Source organism: Schistocerca serialis, chromosome 10 (genome assembly GCF_023864345.2).
Source record: "Schistocerca serialis cubense isolate TAMUIC-IGC-003099 chromosome 10, iqSchSeri2.2, whole genome shotgun sequence".
In the NCBI taxonomy this organism is placed as follows: domain Eukaryota; kingdom Metazoa; phylum Arthropoda; class Insecta; order Orthoptera; family Acrididae; genus Schistocerca; species Schistocerca serialis.
Window position 1 is genome coordinate 178,462,479 of NC_064647.1, and position 18,594 is coordinate 178,481,072.

The 18,594-nt window shown below is 45.5% G+C and overlaps 1 protein-coding gene across 1 annotated transcript in view; it reads left to right on the top strand.

The window, feature by feature from the left end:
- LOC126424647 (serine/arginine repetitive matrix protein 1) overlaps positions 1-18,594 on the top strand; it is a 653,808-nt gene that overhangs the window by 118,471 nt on the left and 516,743 nt on the right. Inside the window, exon 2 of the mRNA XM_050087379.1 lies at positions 12,650-12,690. The gene's annotated coding sequence lies outside the window, so the exon portion shown is untranslated. The remainder of the gene's footprint in view (positions 1-12,649; positions 12,691-18,594) is intronic.

Below are 18,594 nucleotides of genomic sequence, written 5' to 3' on the forward strand. Positions count from 1 at the left end.
TCCGTGGAGAAATATCGGAACATTTGAAATCAAAGGTGATGTAAGGTAAGGTGATGTCCTCTCCCAGTGCTTTCCTACTGCGTTCTGAAAAAGGTTAAAACGTAACCTTCGGCTTAAAGACATCAGGATATAAAATCTGGGACATGAAACTGAAGTGACTAGCCTATGCGGATGATTTAGCACTATTTTCCTAAAACGTCGGTACAGAAGCTGTAAAAATCAGACTGTTGAGAGAGATGGCGGAAAATACTAGATTACAAATTTCTTTCGAGAAGACAGAATACATAAGGAACATTAAATTCGCCCCAAAATTTCTAAGGATAAGATACGACGGAATCGACAGATTGCATCATTTTAACTAATCAGAGCACATAATACAGGCAAACGGTGTACATAAAGAAGAAAAGATAAATAACAGCCAGAAAATGCGAAGGAAATCGGTTAACGAAAGATGTTTAGATTAAAAAATCACTCTTACTAGAAACCAAAATCTAACACTACCACACCGTCATAAAACAGGAGTGCCTTTATGCAGCGGAAAAGGAAAAATGGAAGTGTTGGAGAAAAGGAAAGTAAGGTAGTACAGAAAATACTCGGAGCAACAAAAGTAGAGTGTACGTGGGTGAGAAAAAGTAATGAAGAAATACACACTCAAACTCAAAATGTATCTGACGGTTTCAGGTAAAGGAGAATTTCACTTTATGGTCACTTGGATCCACAAAACAGCACAACGCCAATCAGCTGGTTCACAGAAGTGAGAAAGCACTTACCAAAAATCAATGAGGCGGAAGCAGGCAGGTCAAAAATTCGAAACGACATTAAGAAGATGGGGCAGGCGGGAGGGACGGGAGAAAGTTTCTGGTAAAGGTCAGGAAGCGCATTACTGTTTAGACGTATTAAGGGTAAGAGAACACAATGAAATAACGAGGAAATAGAGGGAAGGCAAAATCAGGGAAGAAGAAAAAATCATGAGGAATTTACTTCACGTGGTCCTCATACAGTGCGACCGAAATCGTAGAAAGAGCAATAAGAAGTGAAGTGTCAGTTTGGCAGCGTTCGGTCAAAGTGTTGAGACAGCGCTTCACTATAGAGGCGAACGATTGCGCCTTGTTGTTGTGCGGTCTCCTCGGCTCGGCTCGGCCTCAAGTGGGGCTGGGACGTGGCCGTGTGACGTCAGACGGCTGGCAGCGCCCGTACACAGTAGAGCGGGGCAGAGCACAGTAGGCGGCGCGTAATGACGCGCCCCATTCAGCCACGCTGCCCGGAGCCTCGCCGTGAATGGAGGCACCCCGCCGCCCCCGCAGTTGCTGTGACGATCCTCACACCACCCACTCAGCGCAGACCCCTCAGAAAATATCGAGGGGTGGCCACAGCGTGTGGTTGTAACAGCGCGGCACCTGCTCTGTCTCAGTGCAGCGTTTATTCGAATTACACTGTTGCTGCAATATTCTACAGGATTTATCGTACAAACCTGGCCATTAAAATTGCTACACCATGAAGATGACGTGCTACAGACGCGAAATTTAACCGACAGGAAGAAGATACTGTGATATGCAAATGATTATCTTTTCAGAGCATTCACACAAGGTAGGCGCCGGTGGCGACACCTACAACGTGCTGACATGAGGGAAGTTTCCAAACGATTTCTCATACACAAACAGCAGTTGACCGGCGTAGCCTGGTGAAACGTTGTTGTGATGCCTCGTCTAAGGAGGAGAAATGCGTACCATCACGTTTCCGACTTTGATAAAGGTCGGATTGTAGCCTATCGCGATTGCGGTTTATCGTATCGTGACATTGTTGCTCGCGTTGGTCGAGATCCAGTGACTGTTAGCAGAATATGGAATCGGCGGGTTCAGGAGGGTAATACGGAACGCCGTGCTGGATCCCAACGGCCTTGTATCACTAGCAGTCGAGATGACAGGCATCTTATCCTCATGGCTGTAACGGATCGTGCAGCCACGTCTCTATCCCTGAGTCAATAGACAACAACCATCTGCACGAACAGTTCGAGGACGTTTGCAGCAGCATGGACTATCAGCTCGGAGACCGTGGCTGCGGTTACCCTTGACGCTGCATCACAGACAGGAGCGCCTGCGATGGTGTACTCGACGACGAACCTGGGTGCACGAATGGCAAAACGTCATTTTTTTTTCGGATGAATCCAGGTTCTGTTTACAGCATCGTGATGGTCACATCCGTGTTTGGCGACATCGCAATGAACGCATATTGGAAGCGTGTATTCGTCATCGCCATACTGGCGTATCACCCGGCGTAACGGGATTGGGTACCATTGGTTACACGTCTCGGTCACCTCTTGTTCGCATTGACGGTCCTTTGAACAGTGGGCGTTACATTTCAGATGTGCTACGACCCGTGGCTCTACCATTCACTCGATGCCTGCGAAACCCTACATTTCAGCAGGACAATGCACGACCGCATGTTGCAGGTCCTGTACGGGCCTTTCTGGACACAGAAAATGTTCGACTGCTGCCCTGGCCAGCACATTCTCCAGATCTCTCACCAATTGAAAACGTCTGGTCGATGGTGGCCGAGCAACTGGGTCCTCACAATACGCCAGTCACTACTCTTGATGAACAGTAGTATCGTGTTGAAGCTGCATGGGCAGCTGTACCTGTACACGCCATCCGAGCTCTGTTTGACTGCCGGCCGGTGTGGCCGTGCGGTTCTAGGTGCTTCAGTCTGGAACCGCGTGACCGCTACGGTCGCAGGTTCGAATCCTGCCTCGGGCGTGGATGTGTGTTACGTCCTTAGGTTAGTTAGGTTTAAGTAGTTCTAAGTTCTAGGGGACTGATGACCACAGATGTTAAGTCCCATAGTGCTCAGAGCCATTTGAACCATTTGAACTCTGACTAAATGCCCAGGCGTATCAAGGCCTTTATTACGGACAGAGGTGGTTGTTCTGGGTACTGATTTCTCAGGATCTATGCACCCAAATTGCGCGAAAATGTAATCACATGTCAGTTGTAATATAATATATTTGTCCAACGAATACCCGTTTATCATCTGCGTTTCTTCTTGGTGTAGCAATTTTAATGGCCGGTAGTGTAATTACGAGGACGATTCAAGTAAAATATTTTGTTATTTGTTGCTATGCAAATGAGCTGGTACAGGAAAATAAGACACACTAAAAAAGTGAAGCAACAGGAATATTAGCTTCGAAGTCAGTGTAACTTCGTACGTGTGTACACCGTCGCTGGCCGTGCTAATGATTATAGAGTTGCAAATCTCTGTGACAGGTGGAAGGGCAACCAGAGTGCATTACCTCTGGTGGTGTTGAGCTTTGATACAAGTCCTGCCGGGTGTAAACTGCGTGAGACACTGATATGCCGTGTAGTCGTGTGAGACAACGTCATTAGCACCTGGCAATGTTTGAAAAAGGCCTCATTTCGGATATCCGTTTGGTGAGTTGGTCGAATCGTCCAACATCCAGATTAACTGGGGCACTCGGATGTGACAGTGGCCCAGTGTTAGACCACAAGGGGAACGTGTGGTTGAGCATACTCGACGTCAGCGTTCCAGTCGGCCAGCTCCTGTCCCCACCTACATCTACATCTGCGTACATACTCCGCAATCCGCAGCACGCCACGTGGCGGAGGGTACTCTGTACTACTACTAGTGATTTTCTTTCCTGTTCCACTCCTGAACAGAGCGGGAGATAAACGACCATCTATAATGCCTTCGTATAAGCCCTAATTTGTTGTATCTTCGTGTTCCTTACATGCAGTGTATGTTGGAGGCAATAGAATCGTTCGCTAGTCAGCTTCAGATGCCATTTCTCAGTATTATCTCAATAGCGTTCCTCGAAAACAATGTCGCCTTCCCTTCAGGAATTCCCATTTCACTTCCCGAAGCATGTCTGTAACACTGGTGTGTTGTTCTAACCTACCAGTAACAAATCTAGCAGCCCGCCAGTGAATCGCTTCGATGACTTCCTATAATCCCACCTCATACGGATCCCAAACACTGGAGCAGTACTGAAGAATCGGTCGCACTAGCATCCTATGTGTGGTCTTCTTTACAGATGAACTACAGTTTCCTAGAATTCTCCCACCAAGCCGAAGTGCAACGTTCGCCTTCACTACATCAATTCTCACAAACTCGTGCCATTTCAATTTCCTTTTTTTTAGCCATCAGTCCTCTCACTGTTTTGATGCGACCCACCACGAATTCCTCTCCTGTGCCAACCATCTCAGAGCGACACTTGCAAACATCATCCTCCATTATTTGCAAGATGTATTCCAATCGCTGTCTTCCTGTACAGTTCTTGCCCTCTAAAGCACCCTCCAGTCATTCCCTGATGTCTTAATAGATGTCTGGTTATCCTATCCCTTCTCGTTGTCAGTGTCTTCTAAACATTCCTTACCTGTCCGATCCTGCACAGAACCTCCTCACCCTTACCTTATCAGTCCACCTAATTTTCAACATTCGTCCATAGCACCACATCTCAAATGTTTCGATACTCTTCTGTTCTTGTTTTACCACTGTCCATGTTTCACTATAACACAATGTTGTGCTCCAAACGTATGTAGTCAGAAATTTCTCCCTCAGATTAGAGCCGATACACTAATAGACTTCTCTTGGCCAGGAGGTGCTGTATCTGAACATTTAACATCTGTTCTTCCTGCCCCATCCACATTAACTCGCATTGTTCCACATTCAGAGCTAGCTGCCATTCATCACCATAAGGCAAGTTCATCACATTGTGCATCAAGGACATCGTAAGCCCTCCAGATACTCACCTACCATGCAAGAAAAAGTAATGGACTCCTCGCAACGTTCTGTCTCATACACCACCACTGCTGGGAGACAGGCAGCAGCTGCACCACGGAATCACTGTCCTATTCATAGGTTGCCGTTAACACCACAACACGAGTGGCTGCGTTTGGAGTGATTCCATAACCAGGAAACATGGCCGATGAATCGTTGTTCTGCGATACCCGAGATAACCAGTGAGTATGTGACCTGCATGTGCGGCGGGTGGTAAAATTTATTTTCTATTGTAGTGTTGCCGTTCTCAACACAGGCTCTCTAACTACAGTGTTGGCAAGCAGAGAGTGATTAGCAAAAACGTGATGCCTGTAATTAAAGTTCACTGTGCCCACTCTGATGGAGAAATAAAGTTATTCATCATTGAAGTTCATTACGTTGAGGATTTAGGATAATGTCTGGGATTCATAGAAAATGGAGTTTACTATAACAATTTTCACTATATTCTGCAAACGATAAAGCATAAACTTGCAGAACCTGTCAATTCTATTGTCAGCTATTACACTATCAGAGCTGTTCAGCGTCTATTACTGATCCTATTATCCCTAGATAACGAAATTGTTCAATAGTTGTTATCGACGTAAATGTTCAAAGTGAATGCTCGCCAAAATTTGATGTTAATACCTATCAAACGCCACGCTAGTAATGAAAGACGGTCTGCCCTGCAGCTACACATGAAAATACGACATACGCTGAGAATAAATAACTGGAGTCGTTCCACAATTAACACTTTACCCCAATGCGAACTCATTTTTACGTGCATACCGAGTTAAGTAATACGGCACCCACGGCTGTTCCTTGCAACTGCACAGACGCGCAGCGGCTTCCGACACGGAGTGCGCGAGAACTGCGGCCTGACTCTAGCTCGCACGCTCTTATTTATTTAGCCGCGTTGCGGACCGCCGAAGGCGCAGCCGACAACATTTGCCTTCCTAACTAGCTGCTCAGCTAGTAGAGCACCACTTCAATTTATTCAATAATTAATTGCTTCATTCGCTGAAGGCCAATGAAGCTCTGAATTTAATTGTGCTATCAGCACACAGGTCAGTATCTGTTATAAAATTCTGATTTGGCTAGGTTTCATACTTTTGGCGAGAGAATTATTCCGCAGTCGAAGGCGAAACGTCAGGGGAGAGTTTTATGTATGGACTACGGCATCTCTGCCCGGAAGTGTTAAGTGATGAGAACACCTGCCGTGAAAGCCTTAATCTATGAAATCCGATGAGGTTCCAGCAAACACGGAAGAATGCACTGTGTAATGTTTAATGAGGTCTATTCTTATGATGAAGCGAGTATAGGGCTGGGTGCCTGGCGGAACTACGCCCTCCTCCCAGGGCGCAGCCTCCGCTAGAAACGGCAGCTACCTGCTAGGTCAGAGCGGGAAAGTCGCCCGCCTTTCCACCGCGCGGGTCGTTGACCTCTGGCGTGGTGGCGCGTGCTGCGAAGCTCGCGTCTGTGGACGTCAACAGCTGCCAGCGGGAGAGGATGAGCGAGTGTCGTGCCACCGCGTCCAGAGCGGGCGCCGCCGGAGACGGCGCCTTTGTGCGCCGCGACGCCTGTGACGTCACTGCTGTCCGCCATTCTGCTACAGCCGCACCTCCCGCCTGTGACGGCTGGACGCTAATGCAACCAGCGCGCCGCTGCTCGTCCCGGCCCTCCTGAGGACACAAAGGACAAGACAAGCGGAGGGCTACGCGGCCAGCTCTTAGCGGCTCTACGCCGCCAGCTCTTTCTCGTGTTGCCTTTTATGGAGGAACTAATCTGTCCACTACATCCACGCTGTTTTCCATAGCTGCCTAGCAGCCTCATCTCTGCATAATGGGAAGCCGGCCAAAGTGGCCACGGCGGGAAAAGTAGCCACTGAGGTTCTGCGGGCTGTTTGGTGCTGCCATGTCGCGGAAAATCCTTACTTATGTTGTGTACATAGTTCGGCGTAGTCAGCGCGTACACAACTTTCCCACTAGAGCGCGCCCCCGCTAAGCGCAACAGCGCAGGCGCAGCGCTCGTGCGTCTCCGCTCTACGAGATGGCACTGCCTTAGAGACGGACCAAATTCTGCTTCTGCCGATCCGCGTATTAATATGTAACGCAGCCAATGAGATTGCTGCTGACGTAGAACCTTTTCCCCTCACGGATCACACTCGCGCAGTAATACCTGAATGCATGAGGTATTATATCTAGTGTACATACCTCCGATTAGTCAGTCTCCATTAATCTGTACCAGTCTGCATTTGTCTGCACCACTCTACAGTCAAGTTTCAGTCTGCACATAAGAAGATTATCATATTTCTGTACATAGCCATGAAGATAAATGTATAGACACTTTGTCAAGTATCAGACATATGTGTGAATAAGATTAACGTACCAAGACCAAAGGAACTTCAGATTGCCAATTGTAAATAGCATCCAGAATCAATTTACGTAATGTCTATGCTTTTTATAATTTTAATAAATGCGTGTGAAAATTAATCAAGTTCCGTTTAAAGTTGGTCACCGTCACTCTGCTACTCTAAGCGTGCAAGTGGCATTCCTATCGTCTGACCTAACGGCAGAAGATAAACACGCCACGATAAGACCACGAGACATATTGCTGACACTCGCCTACTTCGTTAGAGCGACAAGTCAAATAATCTGATGGTGTGTGTACCGAAGGTCTTACAGTATGCACACCACAACTTACTCTTTCTGGAGGGCCCAGACACCCCATGAAGTCTGTTTACTGTGCTATTGCTCAACGCTACAATACTTTTTGTGGGTTTCAGAAGCCCTGATATAAGTAATCAGTTTATGTATTGAAACTTTGCCGGCTGGTGTGGCCGAGCGGTTGTAGGCGCTACAGTCTGGAACCGCGCGACTGCTACGGTCGCAGGTTAGAATCCTGCCTCGGGCACGGATGTGTGTGATGCCCTTAGGTTAGTTAGGTTTAAGCAGTTCTAAGTTCTAGGGGATTGATGACCTCAGATGTTAAGTCCCATAGTGCTCAGAGCCATTTGAACCATATTGAAACTTTGTCTGTCCGCGAAAGGTAAAGGTCTCGAGTTCGGGTCTCGGCCAGTCACAGTTGCCTGCCACGAAGTTTCGAATCATCCCACGATCCGCTGCAGAGTGAAAATTTCATTCTGTAAACATCCACCAGGCTGTGGCAAAGCCATGTCTCCGTTATATCCTTTCTTCCAGGAATGCTAGTTCTGCCAAGTTCGCAGGACAGATTCTGTGAAGATTGGCAAGCGGGAGGTATTGGTAGAATTAAAGGTGTGAGGACGGGTCGTGAGTTGTGCTTGGGTAGCTGTCGGTAAAGCACTTGCCCGTGAAAGGCAAAGGTCTCGAGTTCGAGTCTCGGTCGGTCACACAGTTTTAAGCTGCCACGATGTTCCGTATCAGCGCACACTCCGCTACAGAGTGAAGATTTCATTCTGGAGTTTATGTATTTGTTGTGGAGGTAGACTGAGACATGCCTTTCTCATGAAATTGTGTTGAAACTGTTATATCTTGACACCATTATGTTACTTTAGTTATTGAAAGTTTGGTCGTGCTATTAGAGGCAATACAGCTTTTCTGAAATCTCGTCAAGTTGCCATCTTGCCGGGGCCTCCTCCCCACTCTGCGCAGGGAAAACATGTGAAAGCACCTGTCGAAAGAAGGGCGATACTTAAAGCAGGTCCTTGTAACAGTGACCTCGAAGCGGCAAATAAAGAGGAGAAAAGGAAATGAAGAGAAGGAAAAACGGAAAGCAGCCGGAGAGAAGAAAGGCAGCAAAAACAGGAGGGCGAAGAGCAGGAAACCCAACCCTAGGAGACCTCTTTTTGACAACGATGGAGAATAGAAAGTGCATGCACTGCGAAGAAAAATTTTCAAATTCAGGACTTGAAGGTTAGTGGATTATGTACCAGCTGCTCTGTACAGGAGTTTAGAAACACGTTCCGCTTTTATTTGTGAAAATTGTGAATAATTTAATTCGAATGAAGTTTTACAAAAAAATATATTTACGGCGACATGTATCCGGAGTTGCGAATATGAACCACCTCCGGCTGTATATTGGAATGAAGACTGGCAACTAGCCTCGTGTTTATTATCGTGGACCCCTTCAGTGATATGCAAGTTAGGGGGAGAATCTACATCTACATATATACTCCGCTAGCCACCAAGCGGTGTGTGGCGGAGGGCACTATTGGCGACAAAGTCATATTTCCCCCCATCCCCGTCCCACAAGCGTATCGCGCGAGGGAAAAAAAACTGTTTACGTGTTCCACGACTGTCGACCCCTGATCCGTGCTGATTAATAATTCCAAAGTTTTCCAATACGTAGAGGGATCCTTCGATGAAACTTTGCCATTGTACAAATTCATACTCACCAGGTAATCTCTTATTTGGTCCTCTGAGCCATACTTGTCCGCAACCCGCAACTTGGCCGCTTTTGCAAGTAGAGATATAACAATATATTGAGCCAGTCGATGTTGGACATGGCCGCGATGGCACTGGTGCGTCGATTGTTTTCTTAAATTCTGGTGGCAATAAATGAGTCATTGCGGAAACGGTATCGGCATCGTCTGGAGGAGTAGATACAGTCATGGATAATGTGGAAGTGGTCCCCATCTTGTTTGTACATGATTACTTCTCCAGGGTAGTTTTGTGAAATAATATTAATTCGTCTACACAATTCATTAACATCATCCGGTCCTCTGATGACAATAACGTCAGTGAAATACCATGGCTCTGAGATTTCAGAAAATCTAATAAGGTCGTTAAACCAAAGGTTGCGAAGAAACTTCTAATTGAATCAAATAGCTCAAAATTAAGGTTGCCATGTTGGAGTGTAATCTCGTCACCAAGTACGTAAGTGCTTTCAGGGATGGAGTCGGAACTTGAGCTTCCAGAAGAGTGTACGGCATCTGCATCATCTCGATGATGTTGTCCATTACCAATCTGCAAGCAAATTTTCAACAAAATTAGAATCTTCATCTTCTGATTCATATACACTAGGGAGGGCACCACCACAACGTACACTTCTAAATAATGGTGTGTTTGCACAAAACATGCACCAGCGTCCATATTGCTTAATATGAGGCGGAGAAATTACCCCAAAACTATAATATGGACTTTTGCTTATTAAATGAATTTTACTATTTGGAAAAATACGTTGTACTGATTGGTTTTGCCATTTTCTGTTAATTTAGACAAGCATAATCCACAAATTGTCCAAATATATTCTTTGAAAGAAATGTCAATAAACTGCACCGTAATTTTGAATCTGCTTTGCGAAAATGTGCTTTGTGAAAAATTGCACATAGTAAGTAAGCACATTGTTGGCCATGGAATTGATGTATTAAGTGTAATTTTTTCAGTTGCTTGAAGAGCGTCATTAATCATTTCGCTAACAACGGGAACATTACCACTCTCGTTAAAAATATAACTTTCTGGTAAGCGATATGCATCCAGCATAAATTTCATTTTGTCATAACGAAAATTTAACAAAATATCGTCTTCAATACTATGTGGTAAACCAAGATCTAATGCATCAATTGCATTATTAAGGTGTCCAAAAATAACACTATAAAGAAGTATACTCACTGTTGTGGTTTCCTCCGTCAGCGATGATCTGGCAACTGCAGAAGCTGAGCACATGATGCACGGCCCTTCAGTTTCTTATACATGGTGTTACAAAAAGGTATGGCCAAACTTTCAGGAAACATTCCTCACACACAAATAAAGAAAAGATCTTATGTGGACACGTGTCCGGAAACGCTTAATTTCCATGTTAGAGCCCATTTTAGTTTCGTTCTTCCACCTACGCTCAATGGAACACGTTATTATCATTTCATACGGGATACTCTACCTGTGCTGCTAGAACATGTGCCTTTACAAGTACGACACAACATGTGGTTCATGCACGATGTAGCTCCTGCACATTTCAGTCGAAGTGTTCGTACGCTTCTCAACAACAGATTCGGTGACCGATGGATTGGTAGAGGCGGACCAATTCCATGGCCTCCACGCTCTCCTGACCTCAACCCTTGACTTTCATTTATGGGGGCATTTGAAAGCTCTTGTCTACGCAACCCCGGTACCAAATGTAGAGACTCTTCGTGCTCGTATTGTGGACGGCTGTGATACAGTACGCCATTCTCCAGGGCTGCATCAGCGCATCAGGGATTCCATGCGGCGGAGGGTGGATGCATGTATCCTCGCTAACGGAGGACATTTTGAACATGTCCTGTAACAAAGTGAAGTCACACTGGTACGTTCTGTTGCTGTGTGTTTCCATTCGATGATTAATGTGATTTGAAGAGAAGTAATAAAATGAGCTCTAACATGGAAAGTAAGCGTTTCCGGACACATGTCCACATAACATATTTTATTTCTTTGTGTGTGAGGAGTGTTTCCTGAAAGTTTGGCCGTACCTTTTTGTAACACCCTGTATACCCAAAAATCCATCCTGTTGCTAAGGTACTTTTTTATCTGTCACAAGTTTTTTATTATTTCTGCTCGTGCTATGGTCGTGCCAACCTTTTGCTGACGTGGGTGCTTCCCAGAAGGACAACTGTAACAGCGGGGCAGTGACGCCGCCATGCAGACCTTTGGACCCAGGATCCGGGCAGTTGACCCCGGTCGGGACGCAGCGACCAAACGACCGTGGGTGTCGAAACGGAACGGCACCGGTGCCATGTTTCATGAGACCCCCAACGTCAGCCGGGTCTTTTGTATTTTACCGTAAGAGCATATGCATGTATGTCATAATGTTGCTGTATAGTACTGTTTGTCATCGTCACCACTGCCGCCGGCTGTCTGGTGTTAGTCTAATTGTTCTTTTCTTTTCCTTCAAGAGTTTATTTGTATGGTAACTTCGTAATTTTGTGCTATTCTGGTTTTTTTGCGATTATGTATCTTTGGCACTTAAGAACCGTTGTTGGCTGTATGGCCCATGTAACCAAAAGCCGAAATCTGCTGGGACCCCTCTTCAACCCCTAGAAGCCAGTAATGGAATATTTGAAACACTCTGTATGTTTAAATGAGAGGTAGCACAGCGTAAATGCTAGATAGCATATGCGATTTCCAAGATATCTTCTTGCTAGTGGGGAAAAATTACTGAGGTTCCGCAGGGTTTACAATTAGGGGCTCTCCTGTTCTTGCTACACAGTGCAAACATGGTGTTTATAAATTAGTTGGACAACACTACCTTCAATTGTGAAAAGGGTAAATAATTTACAGAAATGTTTGACGCAGCACTGAATATGGTATATCTTCAAGGTGCCACGTGTGAATGAGTTCTTCCAGTGACTGATTCGGTGTCCTATGTAATACACAATCAGTTTCGGTGGAATCGTTGTACCTATATTAATAACAGTTTGTCTTTGACATGGTGGCTTGCCACATGTAATCTTGGAACGTCTCTGAACTGTAATACCGGATTTGGATTCGTTAAACCATTAACAACACTGCGCACGCTTTGCACCATTATACGACTCCATGACGACTGCTTGAATAACTCATTCACACATACCATCTAGCGAGAACGTCGGGAACTAAGAGTGTTAGGCGGGAAGAAACTTGAAGGTTACTGCATTCAGTGCTGTATCAAACATTTCTGTAAGTTATTTCACAATTAGATGCTATTTTTGTGTAACTAGTTTATAAATGCCCTGTATTCTTACTAGAGATATTACTGTTGAACACAAGAAAAAAGGCTTGTAAACATTTTTCTGAAAAGAGATCTGGATGTTTGGTACTTATTTCAAAGAGATGAGGACGTAAATCCGGCTAATTTCTAACAAAACTGTGACTGAAGCTCAATAAAATACTATCATTTTAAAAGGAGAGACAGAAATATTTGAAATAATGTGTTTTCTTTCTTCTGTTGTTAGGTATCACATCGTCTGGCAGCGACCGTGGGTTGAAGTCTGCTGTAAGTATCCACATTTCATTCTGTAAATTTAGGAACGCTAGTTGGCTGCTTGCATTGTGCAGGTTGCAGTGAGAATTACAAATAGAAACACACTAGTTTGAATCTCTATTGGAGTCCTTGATATTAATATTAGAAATGCTAAGCTTCATTGAGTTGGCGAGCTGCCTCTGTGGTCAGTAATAAATCTGCCTTACCACTTTACCTGTTGGCTGTGCTGTCGCCAACATAAAGCTGCCCTGGCGGAGAGCCTTCTGGGAGCCGCCGTCTGGACCACGTTCTGTACTTACTGGTACAGTGCGGTCTCGGCGCTGTAAGCAGCACTCAGTTCGTCTCGCCTTGTCCCTTGAAGACCAGCATGTAGGCAGAATACAGCGTTCTTTGCGTTTAGTTGGTTGTGTGACTGGTCAGTTGTGGTGCAATTATCTCGGATAATAAAAATAAACGCCATTAATTAGTATTTATTGGAGGCATCCAAACGTCCTTCGAGGCTCTCATTACTTCTTTTTAAAATGCAGTCTTAATCACACCTCGTATGTTACAAGAACATAGGTGACCGGTTTCGGTCATATCACATGACCATCATCAGACCCATGGCATCCTTCGAAGATGGTAGGTGGAACACTCTCATCGTTTGGAAACTTCCCTCATGTCAGCACGTTGTAGGTGTCGCCGCCGGCGCCGATCTTGTGTGAATGCTCTGAAAAGCTAATCATTTGCATATAACAGCATCTTCTTCCTGTCGGTTAATTTTCGCGTCTGTAGCACGTCATATTCGTGGTGTAGCAATATTAATGGCCAGTAGTGTATAAGATTCGATGTCATATTGTGACAAGAAACGGCTTAAAAGTAAATACGTTCTTGCAAGGCTGTGTCACTCTTGATGGTAATATACTCAAAGGCTGATATCATTGACATCAGTAGACTTGAGCTTTTTGCGTCCGGGTAGAGATCAGCAAGATAACAACGTGAGATGTATGCACGTCGACGAGTAACTTAGACAGCAATACGTTACAGATCATGATACTACATTTTATACAGCGTAATCTTTAGTGGACCCCGTGTGGAGGCTCCTGGCGTCCAAAATGTACTGAAGCCCTCTGCTGACTGAGAACGGGCGTCCCGTCATAAGGATAGCCTGAGCTGACTCGCTGGTCACATAGCAGCCGCATATGCAACACAATGCGCCAGCCATAACCCCAGCAGTATGATCTTCCCTCGCGGTAACGCTACCTGGCCATCCAGAGCATGATCTTCTTGCGACGGTACAATCTCGTGACCACCGCTAGGTATGTATGTAATATATAAAGGAGGAACATTGTTACCAAAAATTTCAACCCATTTATTTCGAATTTTTATACGTTGCTGTAATAAACGTTTGGACACATGTAGGCTACATATATTGTCATACATATTTCAGAGCGAGGAAAAGTGCTTACAGCGAGCAGATCCAAATGGCTGTAGACGGCAGTAGTTATGCAGAGCTGAGGACAATCGCACACCATAAACTAGCATGGAAAGCTGCCAAAAACCAGTCTTGGAATTTATGCCTCGTATGGTAGCTTCCAGAAACCAATAGCTGGCAGTATTGCCGTAACACGGATGTCAGGATACCGTAATACGTTAGCTTGCTCGGAATATCGTACCTCACAGTGCTTTAACGAGGCAGTAAAACTCCTGTATTACGAGCTGCATTACAGCTGTCGTGTCACGTGCACTGTAATGGGCAGTATCTCACTCAATCTTATCGACTGGGTAGTCGTCTCCGTCGCCAGTGATGCTAACGTAGGATTGTGTGGAGGCGCTGGAATTGGAGATAAGATAGCTCGAATCCTGGTGATGGAACAAATTTCCGCCGCCAGTGTATTTGGTCGGCATGGGGAGGAGTGATGGCGTACCAGATGTGGTGCTGCCCTGCAGCCTGTTGATAAAACTCCGAACACGCGAAACAGGTTGTCGGGTTGTGAGTGGCTAGAAGACATTTCAAGTAACAGAATCCAGTACGTAGTCCTGGATAGCGAGTGTACTTCCGGGACAAAGGCATCCTCAGGGGTGACCCAGAGAAGTGTGAGAGGACTGCTCTTGTTCTCTGTACATTGTATCCCATTTCGTGCCCTCCGGGATAGCAGAGCACTTTAGCACGTAGTTTCCGAGATCCGGCGCCGCGTCGTAGCCGCCCGGCGAGTTAATGACGAGGTGCGGTGTCTCGGAAAGCCTGGACGTGCTTTTTAGGCTGTTTCCCGCAACTGACGAAGCGAATATTGGGCTGGTACTCACGTACCGCCTCACTTAACCTTTCGCAGACATTATTAAAAAAAAACGTCAGCGCACTTTCACGTGGAACAATTCTAGATGCAGTCAGTCCAGCCTCCTCTTCCCATACCTATTGAGGTGCAGGCCACGCCTAATGAAACCCGATCTACTGGTAGACCCAACTGGCACAACTGAAATGCCCTCTGCCATCAGCGCCCTCCACAGTCCCATGTTAGCGCGCCTAACAGCCGCATTGAGGCCGATCATGACGCTGAAACAGTTGCTCGAAATGTACATTAGTACCACCAGTTTCAGTAGCTATCTTTACCAGGTCACCACCTACAACATATTCCCCATCCCTATCAAGACTGCTTCCTGCTCCACCCACTATCACTACTTGATCATCATTCGTAAAATTCCTACATAACTCCGCTACGCTGTCAGTCACCTGAACCAACACTGCACTAAGCTTCACAATGCATGTGACCTGGTACTCACTCCCCAACAGTTACTGGAACTGCCGGCACACACATCTACCGTGTGAACCACATAGCAGCAGAACCTTCTGCTGTTGTTACGCTTTGCAACTGACCTAGGCCTCCAAACTGCTGAGGACTGCTGCATATTCTTTACATCTATAGCTACAGGAGGCTCCACCCCACTCAACTCTGACAGTTGGTCAAATCTATTGTATATACGCAAAGCATAACTGTCTGAATACCACCTCCTCCTAGCTGTCTCCTTGCCAACTGCCAGTTAGTTCCCATTCCCCAGCACCCTCCACCCTCCTCAAACTATGTAGTTCCTCTTTTGCGCGTTGCAACTGCACGTGAAGGGCACAGATCTTATGCTCATGTTCCTCTATCAACTTACTTCTACTACAGATTCTGTAACCCAGGAGAGGATCTCGCTAAAATGCCTACTGGCTTCCCCACTGCATTCCACCCCCCCCCCCCCCCCCCCCCAGTGAAAATACTTTGAACAAATCCCATACTAGAATGAGATTTTCACTCTGCAGTGGAGTGTGCGCTGATACGAAACTTCGTGGCAGATTAAAACTGTGTACCCGACCGAGACTCGAACTCAGGACCTTTGTCTTTCGCGGGCAAGTGCTCTACCATCTGAGCTACCGAAGCACGACTCACGCCCGGTACTCACAGCTTTACTTCTGCCAGTATCTCGTCTCCTACCTTCCAAACTTTACAGAAGCTCTCCTGCGAAACTTGCAAAACTAGCACTCCTGAAAGAAAGGATATAGCGGAGACATGGCTTAGCCACAGCCTGGGGGATGTTTTCAGAATGAGATTTTCACTCTGCAGCGGAGTGTGCGCTGATGGTAGAGCACTTGCCCGCGAAAGGCAAAGCTCCCGAGTTCGAGTGTCGGTCGGGCACACAGTTTTAATCTGTCAGGAAGTTTCATATCAGCGCACACTCCGCCGCAGAGTGAAAATCTGATTCTGGAAACATCCCCCAGGCTGTGACTAAGCCATGTCTCCACTATATTCTTTCTTTCAGGAGTGCTAGTTCTGCAAGGTTCGCAGGAGAGCTTCTGTAAAGTTTGGAAGGTAGGAGACGAGATACTGGCAAAAGTAAAGCTGTGATTACCGGGCGTGAGTGGTGCTTCGGTAGCTCAGATGGTAGAGCGCTTGCCCGCGAAAGGCAAAGGTCCCGAGTTCGAGTCTCGGTCGGGCACACAGTTTTAATCTGCCAGGAAGTTTCAAATCCCATATGTAACCCACTACTCAGAAACCTACGACAGAGCCCACACTTCTCATTCATGATAAAATTTTACTGTACCTCTGTATCTAGCTGTAATTTTCCAAAAATAGGCAAAAACTGCTCTCTTGTGAGTGTGTGTGTGTGTGTGTGTGTGTGTTTTGTGAACGAAGGTGCCAATAGCAGGTCCCTCTAGAAGTATCTGAAACCCTAGTGAAACTCTCGACAGGTGGAACCACATGTCAGAGGTGTTGGTAGCTTCTTGTAGAATCTGCACTTATTGTTAGAGGCACACGAAAACACTTATTTTACTTATTGAAATAGCTTTGGCGCGATACTAATTGGCGGCGTTAAGGGATTAACTTGAAGTTATTAAATACCTAACATAAAACTGGTTCTACCCTCTCTTACAAGCACATAGTGCAATTACCTACGGTAACATAACTTGTCCACTTGCTGGAGTTGACAAACAAACGGAAACAAAAGGACAAGTGAACATTAAAGGGTCATGCTGATCATTTTTTCTTCTTGTGCTGGGCTTGTGGATTTATGTTCCTCTTCGATTCAGATGAACTGTTGATAACAAGTGTCACAAATGTTTAAATGTACTCTGAGGTTGTGATTAATGTTCCCAGCTGTTAAAATGGTTCAAATGGCTCTGAGCACTATGGGACTCAACTTCTGAGGTCATTAGTCCTTAGAACTTAGAACTAGGTAAACCTAACTAACCTAAGGACATCACACACATCCATGCCCGAGGCAGGATTCGAACCTGCGACCGTAGCGGTCTCGCAGCCCAGCTGTTAAAAGGAGATTCCTGGAAGACGTAAGAGTATGTATATCAACTTCACACATAATTCTGAATACTTTCTTTTGTCTAATCGGTTCATTTTTCCTAAGTGAGGGCTACACTAGAATATTAAATGGTTCAAATGGCTCTGAGCGCTATGGGACATCTGAGGTCATCAGTCCCCTAGAACTTAGAACCACTTAAACCTAACTAAGGACTTCACACACATCCATGCCCGAGGCAGGATTCGAACCTGCGACCGTAGCGGTCGTGCGATTCCAGAGTGAAGCGCCTAGAACCGCTTGGCCACCACGGCCGGCCTAGAATATTACCAAAGCAAATGAAGATGTGTAAAACATATCAACTTACTGACTTCTATATCCCCAAATTTACCAATTATTCGTATGGCAGAGGTAGGCAAACCTAAACATTTTAAAATGTCTACTATATGGCATTTGCAGTTAAATCTTTTCATCCATATGCACTCCCAAGAACTTTGACATTCGTATCCGGTTTTTTACTAGATTAATACTAGGTGGGACGTTTCTAACGGTACAAATCTGTATGAAATGTGAGTTTCAAAGTTTAGAGCCATGTATTGTACCGAACCAGTCAGTAGCTTTTACGCAAAAATCATTTACTATTAGGTTTCTGGATAAGTTCGTAGCGTTTTTGTTTTCTTTTAAGGTGTTCCGTTTGATTTCGGTTTATTTATCGATTGTCCCTTTTTATTTGTAGTTCACTGTTGCTATTTGAGTTTATATATTGTCAGTTTGTCATTTAGAGATACTGAGTGGAGCTGTGGACGCTAGAAAATGGAGTGCCAAGTGGAGAAAGCAGGACATTTCCGATATGTACTTCCGTTTGTGTTCAGTCGAGCGGTGATAACGGGGGAGGCAGTCAGAGGCATTTGGCCGGATATGGGGATAATGGCATTGGACAGAGCACGCAAGACAATGGTTTTCAAGTTTTAAGGAGGATCGCTTTGACATTAGTGACACCTCACGTTCAGGAAAAGCTTAGGGGTTTGATGAAGATCGTTGAAACTAATTAATCCATAATGGTACACGTCATTGTACTAGAGAACTAACAAATGTGATGAACTGTGATCATTGCACCATCGTGCGACATTTTCATGCAATGGGGAA